The 12,613-nt window shown below is 48.2% G+C and overlaps 6 non-coding genes across 6 annotated transcripts; all 6 read left to right on the forward strand.

Moving 5' to 3' along the window:
• Positions 1–151: 151 nt before the first annotated feature.
• Positions 152–314, forward strand: LOC135030243 (U1 spliceosomal RNA). Its single transcript, XR_010226288.1, has one exon. It is a non-coding gene; the product is annotated as a U1 spliceosomal RNA (small nuclear RNA).
• A 675-nt stretch (positions 315–989) lies between these two features.
• On the forward strand, positions 990–1,153 carry LOC135030214 (U1 spliceosomal RNA). Its single transcript, XR_010226260.1, has one exon. It is a non-coding gene; the product is annotated as a U1 spliceosomal RNA (small nuclear RNA).
• Positions 1,154–1,305: 152 nt separating this feature from the next.
• Positions 1,306–1,468, forward strand: LOC135030287 (U1 spliceosomal RNA). Its single transcript, XR_010226320.1, has one exon. It is a non-coding gene; the product is annotated as a U1 spliceosomal RNA (small nuclear RNA).
• Positions 1,469–10,680: 9,212 nt separating this feature from the next.
• Positions 10,681–10,844, forward strand: LOC135030211 (U1 spliceosomal RNA). The gene has a single exon (XR_010226258.1). It is a non-coding gene; the product is annotated as a U1 spliceosomal RNA (small nuclear RNA).
• A 152-nt stretch (positions 10,845–10,996) lies between these two features.
• LOC135030259 (U1 spliceosomal RNA) lies at positions 10,997–11,159 on the forward strand. Its single transcript, XR_010226296.1, has one exon. It is a non-coding gene; the product is annotated as a U1 spliceosomal RNA (small nuclear RNA).
• Positions 11,160–11,814: 655 nt separating this feature from the next.
• LOC135030167 (U1 spliceosomal RNA) lies at positions 11,815–11,978 on the forward strand. Its single transcript, XR_010226217.1, has one exon. It is a non-coding gene; the product is annotated as a U1 spliceosomal RNA (small nuclear RNA).
• The last annotated feature ends 635 nt before the right edge of the window (positions 11,979–12,613 follow it).

Raw genomic sequence — 12,613 nt, forward strand, 5'->3', positions numbered from 1 at the left:
TCAGCTCTGTTAAAACTCAGATTTCTTTGTCTCAGATTTTCCTCTAGCCTTGTTCTTCTTTCGAGAGTTCCCTTGTGCTGCCTCAGGTGGATCTCCTTCACTTGACAGGGGGGTGCCCGAGCAGCGACCCTCCCCAGCTCTAGCCCAACTCCTACTTACCTGCCAGGTGAGATACTATGATCAGGAAGGTGCTTCTCCCAGGGCAAGGCTCACCCATTGCACTCTGGGTGTGCTGCTCCTACGATTTCCCCAAATGTGGGACACTTGACTGCATAATTTGTGTTTCCTCTGGTCGGCTCTCGTATAATTCAGATCTCTTTGTCTCAGGTCTTTCTCCAGCCTAGTTTGCTGTCTGTTTCCACTTCTTTTATCTTGAGCCCCTCCCTTCTATACCCTTGTGCACTATCCTGACTTCTCCTCCCGTCTGCTTACTTTGTGCCTTCCAATGCACAATGCAAACTACAGGTAGTGCTGCAGGGCCCACACAATCTTTTACTTGCCTTAAAGAGCAGCTCTGGAGCTGTTACAGTGCCCAGCTGCTGCAAGAAATCAGCTTGAATGCTTCAGGGGATGGGGCATGGCCAACATGAGCCCCACACCAAAGGTGGGTGGGGGTGTTTAATGCGAACTAGGGGTAATCCAAGCACCGCAAAAGGCCGCCATGCCCTGCACGCCCCTTTTCTCTTTTCATATGCAGATGAGGGTTGAAGCCAACTTTGACCCACTGCTTGGATGACATCACCATATGCAAATCCATCTGCTGCAGGCCTTGCCCCAGGAATGCTTGCACTAGTTGTTGCATTTGGTTTGTTGTTTGGGGGTGCTTCAGTATTAGGCAGCCTTCTGCCCTCCCATGTTCATCTGAAAATATGTGTTCTCCCTGCAGTTGTTGTCCCCAGATGAGAGTTCCCTTGTGCTGCCTCAGTTGAATCTCCTTTACTTGACAGAGATGTGCCTGAGCAGCGGCCCTCCCAGCCCTATCCCAAATCATACTTATTTTGCATAGGAGACACCATGGTCATGAAGATTGTTCACCCAGGGTGAGGTTCATTCATTACATTCTGGGTATGCTGACCCCTGTGATTTCCCCAAATGTGGGAAACTCGCCTGCATTTTTTGTGGTAGTGGGGGACTGTGTTTGTGTTTTCCTCTGGTCAGCTCTGGTAAAAGTCAGATTTCTTTGTCTCATATATTCCTCTAGCCTTGTTCTTCTTTCGAGAGTTCCCTTGTGCTGCCTCAGTTGGATCTCCTTCACTTGACAGGGGGGTGCCCGAGCAGTGACCCTCCCCAGCTCTAGCCCAACTCCTACTTACCTGCCAGGTGAGATACTATGATCATGAAGGTGCTTCTCCCAGGGCAAGGCTCACCCATTGCACTCTGGGTGTGCTGCTCCTGTGATTTCCCCAAATGTGGGAAACTTGATTGCATAATTTGTGTTTCCCCTGGTCGGCTCTCGTATAATTCAGATCTCTTTGTCTCAGGTCTCTCTCCAGCCTAGTTTGCTGTCTGTTTCCACTTCTCTTTTCTGGAGCCACTCCCTTCTATGCCCTTGCGCACTATCCTGACTTCTCCCGTCTGCTTACTTTGTGCCTTCCAACGCACAATGCGAACTACAGGTAGTGCTGCAGGGCCCACACCCTTTTAGTTGCCTTACAGAGCAGCTCTGGAGCTGTTACAGTGCCCAGCTGCTGCAAGAAATCAGCTTGAATGCTTCAGGGGCTGGGGCATAGCCAACATGAGCCCCACACCAAAGGAGGGTGGGGGTGTTTAATGCGAACTAGGGGTCATCCAAGCACCGCAAAAGGCCGCCATGCCCTGCATGCCCCTTTTCTCTTTTCATATGCAGATGAGGGTTCCAGCCAACTTTGGCCCACTGCTTGGATGACATCACCGTATGCAAATCCGTCTGCTGCAGACCTTCCCCCAGGAATGCTTGTACTAGTTGTTGCATATGGTTTGATATTTGATGGTGCTTCAGTATTAGGCAGCCTTCCGCCCTCCCATGTTCATCTGAAAAGATGTGGTCTCCCTGCAGTTGTTGTCCCCAGACGAGAGTTCCCTTGTGCTTCCTCAGTTGAATCTCCTTAACTTGATGGGGGAGGGGCTGCCCGAGCAGCCACCCTCCCCAGCCCTATCCCAACTCATACTTATTTTGCATATGAGATCTCTTGATCATGAAGATTGTTCTCACAGGGTGAAGTTCATCCATTATATTTTAAAATAGGAAGGTACAAATTACATATTTGAATTGCATCTATGTGCTGGATTCAAATGTCCCCCCCCCCTTCCTTTCTCAATTGTGCCCATCAGCAGCTATTCTAAGGTTGATGCCAATGGGTGTGACACATTAATTTCTTCTGTGGGGTACACAGGACTCCACAAGGATTCACATTGGGGTGTAGAGTAGGATCTTGATCTGAGGCACCAACCGACTCAAAGCTTTTGACTGTTCCCAAGATGCTCAGCGCATCCTCCTCTATAACCCCGCTTCCATGAACAGGGAGCTCAGTTTGTAGTTGGTGCCTTCAGTAGCAGGCCACTTAACAGGGGCCTGCCTCAGGAAGCCAATTCTTAGCTATTCATTTTGACAAGAAAAGAAGAACTTGTTTTATGAGAATCTACAAGGGCTGCAGCAGGCTAGGTCTAATAGACATCTTTACTGCAGCTTCATCACTCCCAGCGGCACTGTATACTCCCGTGCCCTGGTTGCTGGGTCACTGCAGCGGAGGCTCCGGATTCTTCCTAAGGTCAGTCACACACACACCGCCCTTCCGGATCACGAGGCCGCTGATGAAGGGGAGCGTGGCCGTAGGGGGTGGACCGTGTGCGCACTGGCGTGGACACTGATTACTGGGCAGCCGCTCCACTAGCCACCAGGTACAGTTAAGGAGCACAGGTCTGGGGGGTTTTCTCCTATATTAAACCAATTTTGTACTGCCCGCAGCGCATTGTGATAGGTAATAGGGCCTGATTCAGGTTGGATTGCAATCACAATAAGTGATCCAACTGCAAAAATTGCTAAGAGCATACGCATGTGCCTGCATTTTCTGCAGCACCCCACAGAGAATGCGATCGCCTCTGCCTGTCAATCGGGGCAGGGGGGGAGAGGGGGGTCAGCAACACTCCATTTCCAAGTCAGGGATGGAGCGGTGCGGGGGCAAGGCTTCAAAATGGGGTCTGCAATGGAGGAGACACAGGGGGCGTGGTCACAGCAGCTGTATGACATCACATTCAGCCGCTGTGATCACAAAAATGGTGGCGGCTTCCTGCGCGCACATACAGTCTGCACCAGCAGGAGGCTACACCATTTTTTATGATCACGCTGAACTGCAGTGCGACTGCAATTACAGCATGGTCAAGAAGGGAGGCGTCATGCTGGGTGGCCATAAGAGATGAGCGGGTTCGGTTCCTCGGAATCCGAACCCGCCCGAGCTTCACCCTTTTTTGCTCGGGTCCGAGCAGACTCGGATCCTCTCGCCTTGCTCGGTTAACCCGAGCGCGCCCGAACGTCATCATCCCGCTGTCGGATTCTCACGAGACTTGGATTCTATATAAGGAGCCGCGCGTCGCCGCCATTTTCACACGTGCATTGAGATTGATAGGGAGAGGACGTGGCTGGCGTCCTCTCCGTTTAGATTAGAAGATAGAGACGAGTGACATTTGATTTACTACTAATTTGGGGAGCAGTTGAACTTGTCAGGAGTACTCAGTAGTGCAGAGTTTTGCTGATAGTGACCACCAGTTTTATTATTTATAATCCGTTCTCTGCCTGAAAAAAAACGATACACATACCATATCTGTGCTCAGCCTCAGTGTGCTGCATGATATATCATCTATGTATATCTGACTGTGCTGAGTGCTCACTGCTCACACAGCTTAATTGTGGGGGAGACTGGGGAGCAGTTATAGCAGGAGTACAGTGCACACTTTTGCTGCCAGTGTGACCACCAGTATATTGTCTGCCTGAAAAAGTTAAACACTCCTGTGGTGTTTTTTTTTTATTCTATAAATGCATTCTGCTGACAGTGTCCAGCAGGTCCGTCATACATATATTATATAAATATTTACCTGCAGTAGTGTTATATATTTTTTTTCATCTTTATCATCTCTATATTAGCAGACGCAGTACGGTAGTCCACGGCTGTGGCTATCTCTGTGTCGTCAGTGCTCGTCCATAATTGTATACCTACCTACCTGTGGTGGTTTTTTTTTTTCTATCTTCTTCATACTAGTAGTTTAGGAGTCTACTGACAGTGTCCACCAGGTCCATCATTATATTATATACCTACAGTAGTAATATATTTATTATATTATCTATACTAGCAGACGCAGTACGGTAGTCCACGGCTGTGGCTATCTCTGTGTCGTCAGTGCTCGTCCATAATTGTATACCTACCTACCTGTGGTGGGGTTTTTTTTTATCTTCTTCATACTAGCAGTTTAGCAGTCTGCTGACAGTGTCCACCAGGTCCGTCATTATATTATATACCTACAGTAGTAATATATTTATTATATTATCTATACTAGCAGATGCAGTACGGTAGTCCACGGCTGTACCTACCTCTGTGTCGTCAGTGCTCGTCCATAATTGTATACCTACCTGTGGTGGGGTTTTTTTTTCTATCTTCTTCATACTAGTAGTTTAGGAGTCTGCTGACAGTGTCCACCAGGTCCGTCATTATATTATATACCTACAGTAGTAATATATTTAGTATATTATCTATACTAGCAGACGCAGTACGGTAGTCCACGGCTGTACCTACCTCTGTGTCGTCACTCGTCCATAATTGTATACCTAACTGTGGTGGTTTTTTTTTTCTATCTTCTTCATACTAGTAGTTTAGCAGTCTGCTGACAGTGTCCACCAGGTCCGTCATTATATTATATATACCTACAGTAGTTATATATATTTTTTTTTATATCATTAATTATCATCTCTATACTAGCAGACGCAGTACGGTAGGCCACGGCTGTGGCTATCTCTGTGTCGTCAGTGCTCGTCCATAATTGTATACCTACCTACCTGTGGTGGAAGTTTTTTTCTATCTTCTTCATACTAGTAGTTTAGCAGTCTGCTGACAGTGTCCACCAGGTCCGTCATTATATTATATATACCTACAGTAGTTATATATATATTTTTTTTTATATCATTAATTATCATCTCTATACTAGCAGACGCAGTACGGTAGTCCACGGCTGTAGCTACCTCTGTGTCGTCAGTCACTCGTCATCCATAAGTATACTAGTATCCATCCATCTCCATTGTTTACCTGAGGTGCCTTTTAGTTGTGCCTATTAAAATATGGAGAACAAAAATGTTGAGGTTCCAAAAATAGGGAAAGATCAAGATCCACTTCCACCTCGTGCTGAAGCTGCTGCCACTAGTCATGGCCGAGACGATGAAATTCCATCAACGTCGTCTCCCAAGGCCGATGCCCAATGTCATAGTACAGAGCATGTAAAATCCAAAACACAAAAGATCAGTAAAAAAATGACTCAAAAATCTAAATAAAAATCGTCGGAGGAGAAGCGTAAACTTGCCAATATGCCATTTACCACACGGAGTGGCAAGGAACGGCTGAGGCCCTGGCCTATCTTCATGGCTAGTGGTTCAGCTTCACATGAGGATGGAAGCACTCAGCCTCTCGCTAGAAAAATGAAAAGACTTAAGCTGGCAAAAGCACAGCAAAGAACTGTGCGTTCTTCAAAATCACAAATCCACAAGGAGAGTCCAATTGTGTCGGTTGCGATGCCTGACCTTCCCAACACTGGACGTGAAGAGCATGCACCTTCCACCATTTGCACGCCCCCTGCAAGTGCTGGAAGGAGCACCCGCAGTCCAGTTCCTGATAGTCAGATTGAAGATGTCAGTGTTGAAGTACACCAGGATGAGGAGAATATGGGTGTTGCTGGCGCTGGGGAGGAAATTGACAAGGAGGATTCTGATGGTGAGGTGGTTTGTTTAAGTCAGGCACCCGGCGAGACACCTGTTGTCCGTGGGAGGAATATGGCCATTGACATGCCTGGTGAAAATACAAAAAAAATCAGCTCTTCGGTGTGGAAGTATTTCAACAGAAATGCGGACAACAGGTGTCAAGCCGTGTGTTGCCTTTGTCAAGCTGTAATAAGTAGGGGTAAGGACGTTAACCACCTCGGAACATCCTCCCTTATACGTCACCTGCAGCGCATTCATCATAAGTCAGTGACAAGTTCAAAAACTTTGGGCGACAGCGGAAGCAGTCCACTGACCAGTAAATCCCTTCCTCTTGTAACCAAGCTCACGCAAACCACCCCACCAACTCCCTCAGTGTCAATTTCCTCCTTCCCCAGGAATGCCAATAGTCCTGCAGGCCATGTCACTGGCAATTCTGACGAGTTCTCTCCTGCCTGGGATTCCTCCGATGCATCCTTGAGTGTAACGCCTACTGCTGCTGGCGCTGCTGTTGTTGCTGCTGGGAGTCGATGGTCATCCCAGAGGGGAAGTCGTAAGACCACTTTTACTACTTCCACCAAGCAATTGACTGTCCAACAGTCCTTTGCGAGGAAGATGAAATATCACAGCAGTCATCCTGCTGCAAAGCGGATAACTGAGGCCTTGGCATCCTGGGCAGTGAGAAACGTGGTTCCGGTATCCATCATTACTTCAGAGCCAACTATAGACTTGATTGAGGTACTGTGTCCCCGGTACCAAATACTATCTAGGTTCCATTTCTCTAGGCAGGCGATACCGAAAATGTACACAGACCTCAGAAAAAGACTCACCAGTGTCCTAAAAAATGCAGTTGTACCCAATGTCCACTTAACCACGGACATGTGGACAAGTGGAGCAGGGCAGACTCAGGACTATATGACTGTGACAGCCCACTGGGTAGATGTATTGACTCCCGCCGCAAGAACAGCAGCGGCGGCACCAGTAGCAGCATCTCGCAAACGCCAACTCTTTCCTAGGCAGGCTACGCTTTGTATCACCGCTTTCCAGAATACGCACACAGATGAAAACCTCTTACGGCAACTGAGGAAGATCATCACAGAATGGCTTACCCCAATTGGACTCTCCTGTGGATTTGTGGCATCGGACAACGCCAGCAATATTGTGCGTGCATTATATCTGGGCAAATTCCAGCACGTCCCATGTTTTGCACATACCTTGAATTTGGTGGTGCAGAATTATTTAAAAAACGACAGGGGCGTGCAAGAGATGCTGTCGGTGGCCACAAGAATTGCGGGACACTTTCGGCGTACAGGCACCACGTACAGAAGACTGGAGCAACACCAAAAACGCCTGAACCTGCCCTGCCATCATCTGAAGCAAGAAGTGGAAACGAGGTGGAATTCAACCCTCTATATGCTTCAGAGGATGGAGGAGCAGCAAAAGGCCATTCAAGCCTATACATCTGACCACGATATAGGAGGTGGAATGCACCTGTCTCAAGCGCAGTGGAGAATGATTTCAACGTTGTGCAAGGTTCTGCAACCTTTTGAACTTGCCACACGTGAAGTCAGTTCAGACACTGCCAGCCTGAGTCAGGTCATTCCCGTCATCAGGCTTTTGCAGAAGAAGCTGGAGACATTGAAGGAGGAGCTAAGACAGAGCGATTCCGCTAGGCATGTGGGACTTGTGGATGGAGCCCTTCATTCGCTTAACCAGGATTCACGGGTGGTCAATCTGTTGAAATCAGAGCACTACATTTTGGCCACCGTGCTCGATCCTAGATTTAAAACCTACGTTGTATCTCTCTTTCCGGCAGACACAAGTCTGCAGGGGTTCAAAGACCTGCTGGTGAGAAAATTATCAAGTCAAGCGGAACTTGATCGGTCAACAGCTCCTCCTTCACAGTCTCCCGCAATTGGGGGTGCGAGGAAAAGGCTCAGAATTCCGAGCCCACCCGCTGGCGGTGATGCAGGGCAGTCTGGAGCGACTGCTGATGCTGACATCTGGTCCGGACTGAAGGACCTGCCAACGATTACGGACATGTCGTCTACTGTCACTGCATATGATTCTCTCACCATTGAAAGAATGGTGGAGGATTATATGAGTGACCGCATCCAAGTAGGCACGTCAGACAGTCCGTACGTATACTGGCAGGAAAAAGAGGCAATTTGGAGGCCCTTGCACAAACTGGCTTTATTCTACCTAAGTTGCCCTCCCACAAGTGTGTACTCCGAAAGAGTGTTTAGTGCCGCCGCTCACCTTGTCAGCAATCGGCGTACGAGGTTACTTCCAGAAAATGTGGAGAAGATGATGTTCATTAAAATGAATTATAATCAATTGCTCCGTGGAGACATTGACCAGCAGCAATTGCCTCCACAAAGTATACAGGGAGCTGAGATGGTGGATTCCAGTGGGGACGAATTGATAATCTGTGAGGAGGGGGATGTACACGGTGATGAATCGGAGGATGATGATGAGGTGGACATCTTGCCTCTATAGAGCCAGTTTGTGCAAGGAGAGATTTATTGCTTCTTTTTTGGTGGGGGTCCAAACCAACCCGTCATTTCAGTCACAGTCGTGTGGCAGACCCTGTCACTGAAATGATGGGTTGGTTAAAGTGTGCATGTCCTGTTTATACAACATAAGGGTGGGTGGGAGGGCCCAAGGCAATTCCACCTTGCACCTCTTTTTTCTTTTATTTTTCTTTGCGTCATGTGCTGTTTGGGGAGTGTTTTTTGGAAGGGCCATCCTGCGTGACACTGCAGTGCCACTCCTAGATGGGCCAGGTGTTTGTGTCGGCCACTTGGGTCGCTGAGCTTAGTCACACAGCTACCTCATTGCGCCTCTTTTTTTCTTTGCGTCATGTGCTGTTTGGGGAGTGTTTTTTGGAAGGGCCATCCTGCGTGACACTGCAGTGACACTCCTAGATGGGCCAGGTGTTTGTGTCGTCCACTTGGGTCGCTGAGCTTAGTCACACAGCTACCTCATTGCGCCACTTTTTTTCTTTGCGTCATGTGCTGTTTGGGGAGTGTTTTTTGGAAGGGCCATCCTGCGTGACACTGCAGTGCCACTCCTAGATGGGCCAGGTGTTTGTGTCGGCCACTTGGGTCGCTGAGCTTAGTCACACAGCTACCTCATTGCGCCTCTTTTTTTCTTTGCGTCATGTGCTGTTTGGGGAGTGTTTTTGGAAGGGCCATCCTGCGTGACACTGCAGTGCCACTCCTAGATGGGCCAGGTGTTTGTGTCGGCCACTTGGGTCGCTGAGCTTAGTCACACAGCTACCTCATTGCGCCTCTTTTTTTCTTTGCGTCATGTGCTGTTTGGGGAGTGTTTTTTGGAAGGGCCATCCTGCGTGACACTGCAGTGCCACTCCTAGATGGGCCAGGTGTTTGTGTCGGCCACTTGGGTCGCTGAGCTTAGTCACACAGCTACCTCATTGCGCCTCTTTTTTTCTTTGCGTCATGTGCTGTTTGGGGAGTGTTTTTTGGAAGGGCCATCATGCGTGACACTGCAGTGCCACTCCTAGATGGGCCAGGTGTTTGTGTCGGCCACTTGGGTCACTGAGCTTAGTCATCCAGCGACCTCGGTGCAAATTTTAGGACTAAAAATAATATTGTGAGGTGTGAGGTGTTAAGAATAGACTGAAAATTAGTGGAAATTATGGTTATTGAGGTTAATAATACTTTGGGATCAAAATGACTCCCAAATTCTATGATTTAAGCTGTTTTTTAGGGTTTTTTGAAAAAAACACCCGAATCCAAAACACACCCGAATCCGACAAAAAAAATTCGGTGAGGTTTAGCCAAAATGCGTTCGAACCCAAAACACGGCCGCGGAACCGAACCCAAAACCAAAACACAAAACCCGAAAAATTTCCGGTGCACATCTCTAGTGGCCATGCCATGTCACTGTGCAGGAGCCAGCACCGCTCACACACTTGTCCCCGGTGCAGCCCCCAACCCCCGGGACACCCGGAGCAACAAAATGTAGATTCAGGCCACCAGGCCACGCCCCTACCTATGAAACCATGCCTCCTTTTTACCATTGCGCTGCTTATCTGCGCGCACTGCATTACAATCTCCCTCGCCACCTCTCTGGGTGTCACCAGTGATAGTGACACCTCTGCCATGCTTGTAGCAGCTGGTCCTAAGATCTACACCTCAAGCCCTGAGTGTTTGCCCTTGTGACTTGTTGATCATCATAGCAAAGCAGATGCTTACAGAAAACTGCAGGGGCTTAGATTGAAAATAAAAAAAATTGATGGGTATAAGGTAGAGAGGAGCGGGTTCGGTTCTCCGAGAACCGAATTCCCCACGAACCCCACGAACTCCTCCTCCGAGGCAGGCTCGGTTGTTCCCGCCTGACTCGGAAAACCTGAACAAGGGAAAATGTCATCATCCCGCTGTCGGATTCTCGCGAGATTCGGATTTCATATAAAGAGTGCAAGCATTCCTGGGGGAAGGCCTGCAGCAGATGGATTTGCATATGGTGATGTCATCCAAGCAGTGGGTCAAAGTTGGCTTCAGAAACAAACAGGAATGCTTGCACTAGTTGTTGCATTTGGTTTGTTGTTTGGGGGTGCTTCAGTATTAGGCAGCCTTCTGCCCTCCCATGTTCATCTGAAAATATGTGTTCTCCCTGCAGTTGTTGTCCCCAGATGAGAGTTCCCTTCTGCTGCCTCAGTTGAATCTCCTTTACTTGACAGAGATGTGCCTGAGCAGCGGCCCTCCCCAGCCCTATCCCAAATCATACTTATTTTGCATATGAGATACCATGGTCATGAAGATTATTCTCCCAGGGTGAGGTTCATTCATTGCATTCTGGGTATGCTGACCCCTGTGATTTCCCCAAATGTGGGTAACTCGACTGCATTATTTGTGGTAGTGGGGGACTGTGTTTGTGTTTTCCTCTGGTCAGCTCTGGTAAAAGTCAGATTTCTTTGTTTCAGATCTTCCTCTAGCCTTGTTCTTCTTTCGAGAGTTCCCTTGTGCTGCCTCAGTTGGATCTCCTTCACTTGACAGGGGGGTGCCCGAGCAGCGACCCTCCCCAGCTCAAGCCCAACTCCTACTTACCTGCCAGGTGAGATACTATGATCATGAAGGTGCTTCTTCCAGGGCAAGGCTCACCCATTGCACTCTGGGTGTGCTGCCCCTGCGATTTCCCCAAATGTGGGAAACTTGACTGCATAATTTGTGTTTCCCCTGGTCGGCTCTCGTATAATTCAGATCTCTTTGTCTCAGGTCTCTCTCCAGCCTAGTTTGCTGTCTGTTTCCACTTCTTTTTTCTTGAGCCCCTCCCTTTTATACCCTTGTGCACTATCCTGACTTCTCCTCCTGTCTGCTTACTTTGTGCCTTCCAATGCACAATGCAAACTACACACCCTTTTACTTGCCTTACAGAGCAGCTCTGGAGCTGTTACAGTGCCAAGCTGCTGTAAGAAATCAGCTTGAATGCTTCAGGGGCTGGGGCATTGTCAACATGAGCCCCACACCGAAGGAGGGTGGGGGTGTTTAATGCGAACTAAGGGTCATCCAAGCGCCGCAAAAGGCCGCCATGCCCTGCATACCCCTTTTCTCTTTTCATATGCAGATGAGGGATCCAGCCAACTTTGGCCCACTGCTTGGATGACATCACCGTATGCAAATCCGTCTTCTGCAGAACTTCCCCCAGGAATGCTTGTACTAGTTGTTGCATTTGGTTTGTTGTTTGGGGGTGCTTCAGTATTAGGCAGCCTTCTGCCCTCCCATGTTCATCTGAAAATATGTGTTCTCCCTGCAGTTGTTGTCCCCAGATGAGAGTTCCCTTGTGCTGCCTCAGTTGAATCTCCTTTACTTGACAGAGATGTGCCTGAGCAGCGGCCCTCCCCAGCCCTATCCCAAATCATACTTATTTTGCATAGGCGATACCATGGTCATGAAGATTGTTCTCCCAGGGTGAGGTTCATTCATTGCATTCTGGGTATGCTGACCCCTGTGATTTCCCCAAATGTGGGAAACTCGACTGCATTATTTGTGGTAGTGGGGGACTGTGTTTGTGCTTTCCTCTGGTCAGCTCTGGTAAAAGTCAGATTTCTTTGTCTCAGATCTTCCTCTAGCCTTGTTCTTCTTTCGAGAGTTCCCTTGTGCTGCCTCAGTTGGAACTCCTTCATTTGACAGGGGGTGCCCGAGCAGCAATCCTCCACAGCTCTGGCCCAACTCCTACTTACCTGCCAGGTGAGATACTATGATCTTCACTGTTAGGGCAATCAGGATGTGGAATTCCCTGCCAGGGAAGGTGGTAATGGCGGACTCTGTAATTGGATTTAAAAAAGGAATGGATACATTTCTGAATGAAAAAGCTATCCAAGGTTATAATACTTAAAATATCAACATGGTTAATCCGGGGGTAACATGAGTTGTAGTAGCTAACTAGTCATAAAACATTATTCAGCAAGTATGTAGAATCATCACAACTTAAAACAGGTTGAACACGATGGGCAATTTGCCTCTATTCAACCTCAAAAACTATGTTACTATATGTTACTATATTACTATGTTACTGTAGTATACAGAACACCACAATGCAATGAGCAGTGATAGTGAGCACTGATGAGGATACTAGAACTGACACTGAGCAGCAAGATGCAGCACTGGACTATTAGTAATGTACTGTAGTATGCTGAGCACAACAATGCAGCACAAG

The sequence above is a fragment of the Pseudophryne corroboree genome, unplaced genomic scaffold (genome assembly GCF_028390025.1).
Source record: "Pseudophryne corroboree isolate aPseCor3 unplaced genomic scaffold, aPseCor3.hap2 scaffold_497, whole genome shotgun sequence".
NCBI classification, from domain to species: Eukaryota; Metazoa; Chordata; class Amphibia; order Anura; family Myobatrachidae; genus Pseudophryne; species Pseudophryne corroboree.